The sequence below is a fragment of the Chamaea fasciata genome, unplaced genomic scaffold, assembly GCF_029207755.1.
Source record: "Chamaea fasciata isolate MVZ Bird 193981 ecotype frontalis unplaced genomic scaffold, bChaFas1.0.hap1 SCAF_32, whole genome shotgun sequence".
NCBI lineage: Eukaryota > Metazoa > Chordata > Aves > Passeriformes > Sylviidae > Chamaea > Chamaea fasciata.
In genome coordinates, this window is record NW_027094117.1 from 2268822 (window position 1) to 2271368 (window position 2547).

The window sequence follows — 2547 nt, forward strand, 5'->3', positions numbered from 1 at the left end:
CTGTTAGAACGCAAGGGGGGCGAGGGAAAATTCCCGCAGACCGTACGCACCCAGGCGAATAGCACTTCCTGTCGTCAGGATTTCACAGCAAGGTCTCATTGTGCAAAAGATGGGACCGTGGTGAGTTTTTGGTGTGTGTGTGTGTTTTGGGCTGCTTGGCGTTGTTGAGGAGACAACCATTTGTAACTAAGGTGAACCTCCCAGGCAGTTTTGGTCTCCTGGCCCATTCCAGGGAAGCAAAGGGAAACAGAGTTTTAGCTGTGCCTTTGGTGTAACTTGAACCGTACCTCCCTGAGAGTGGTTTTGGTCCCTTCAGAAAATGAATGAAAAAGATGAGAATGCATTTTATGCTTTGCATGCAAAACATGGTGCTAGACCTTCTCCAGATGGAGCAAGGTGGGCACAGAATAATTGGTTTCACTTTGAAAACATTGTAGATAGAATATATTCTTTGCAAGATGATGCTAGATCGAAACTGGGCAGAAATAAAAGCCTTCTTTGCTCAGTTTTGGGGGCCTGTCTTTCGGCAGCCATAGAAACCCGTTTTTTACGGGTAAGTGAAGAACAAGCAGTCCTAGAATCCCTGCCAAATTTGGTAGAAGCTTTGCAAAAACAATTAGAAGAGGAAAGAAATCAGAATTATTTGCTGCAGATTTCCCTTGCAGAAGGGCAAAGTAAAACCTTCAAATCTGCAGATTCACCCACAGAAGCAGAAGGAAAGGAAGCATCCAGCATTAAACAAATATACCCTCGGAAGGAATTAGTACACATGCAAAATTGTGGGAAACACTGTTGCTCCAACTTGAGACCTCTCATTCAAACAGAATACAATTCTATAAATGAAGAGGATGGTGATCCCCACAGAACTCCCAAAGAAATACCATACACAGCCACTGAATTAGCTCAGTTAAAGAAAGAGTACTCCCGCCTTCCTAGTGAATCAGAGACGGAGGATGTTTGTCGAGTCTCCCTCACAAGAGGCGAGCAAATTAAATGAAGTGAACAAGAAGCAAGTGGCTCTTGGGGACATGGAGTTTTCTTAACAGCAGGAAATAGGCGTGCTCCATGGTCCCTGAGACAGCGTGCAGCCTACTGGGCAGGGGGGTTAAACCCCCTTGAGAGGGGCGACCCCCTGGCAATAGTCGGCACCTCAGACCGACTCCTAGAAAACATAGACAAAGCTGCATGCTTGCAAATGATACATGCAAGAAAATGAATCTCTGGCTGTGAGTCACCAATGCTCAATGCCTGTCAAACCTGAGATTATGACCCCTCTAATTCGAGGTTTGCCAGAGTCTTTTAAACCAACAGCAATTCTTCTTCAAAAAACAATAGCATCTATCTCTCCGCTAGATAGACTTGGAAGATTTCTTGGACAGACAAGAGATCAAACTGCTTCCACCGACTCCACTGACTCCTCACCTTTTACAACTCCTAGCACACAATCTAACAGCAGTTCTAAACTTTGGACATGGAGTCAGGTAGCAGAGGAGTTAATAAGTTACAGTAGAAAATATGGACCAGTGAAGTACCCCGAGGACAAACAAGAAAAACCCAGAGGAGTCAGGCACATTGCCTCTCCTAATGAAAAATCAGCAAAGGGAAAACAAATTTCCAAGCGGCAGCAACTGTGGTCGCTAGGACTGAAAAGGGGAGTGCCGCCAGAAATAACGGATCAATTGCCTGATGATAAATTGGCTAAAATAATTTCTAATTGGCCCTGTCCCAAACCTATTGTGTTGGAATCGTCCAACCAACAACCCAGTGCACCTCCTCTTCCACAAGCCTTGGGCAACAAGCCACAACATTCCCTTACACAAGTTGTAAACAATGAGACACAGCAAGTGGGGGGTGTTCATCAACGGAAAAGAATTTCCCACTTAGAAAGCCTTGCTTTGCAGATCCCCTGAGAGAAAATACAAAAACTTTCTCAAGAAGTAAAATTTTGGGATATCTGGTGGAAAGGAGGTATGACATGTACCCCAGCTGACACCCTAACCTCCTCAGATCAAATTCAAGTGCCTGAGTCCAGGCAAGATCTACAGCATGCCTTGGGATTAGTAGTGTTTTGGGGAAAAGACATTCCAGATTTTTCCATTTTTGCCAGGCCTCTTTATGATTTGTTGAGAAAGGGAGTAAAATGGGACTGGAGCCCATCTCAGGAAGAAGCGGTACAATTGTTGATTTTTGGAGCCACAGCTCATCAGGCCCTAAGCCCTATCCAGCCAACAGATCCTTTTCAGGTAGAATGGGGATTTGCTTCCTCACGGTTGTCAGTACACATATGGCAGTGGGGTCCTGAGGGTCCGACATGGCCTGCTGGTTTTTATTCCCGTGGTTTCAGAGATGCTGAAAAGAGGTATATTGCCTGGGAAAAAGGCTTCTTTGTGGTTAGCCCAGCTCTCCTAGAAGTAGAGAAGATTGTACAACAACCACCAGTTGTTTGGAGAGGGCCTTTCCAAGTTTTTAAGTCAGCCACTGCTGGGACTCCCCCAGCTGACGGGGTGGCCCAGACAGCCTCAGGAAGAAAGTGCTGTGCTCAGATTG

At 45.7% G+C, this 2547-nt stretch overlaps 1 pseudogene; it reads left to right on the plus strand.

The window, feature by feature from the left end:
• The first annotated feature begins 367 nt into the window (after positions 1-367).
• Positions 368-1910, plus strand: LOC136303307 (uncharacterized; annotated as a pseudogene).
• The last annotated feature ends 637 nt before the right edge of the window (positions 1911-2547 follow it).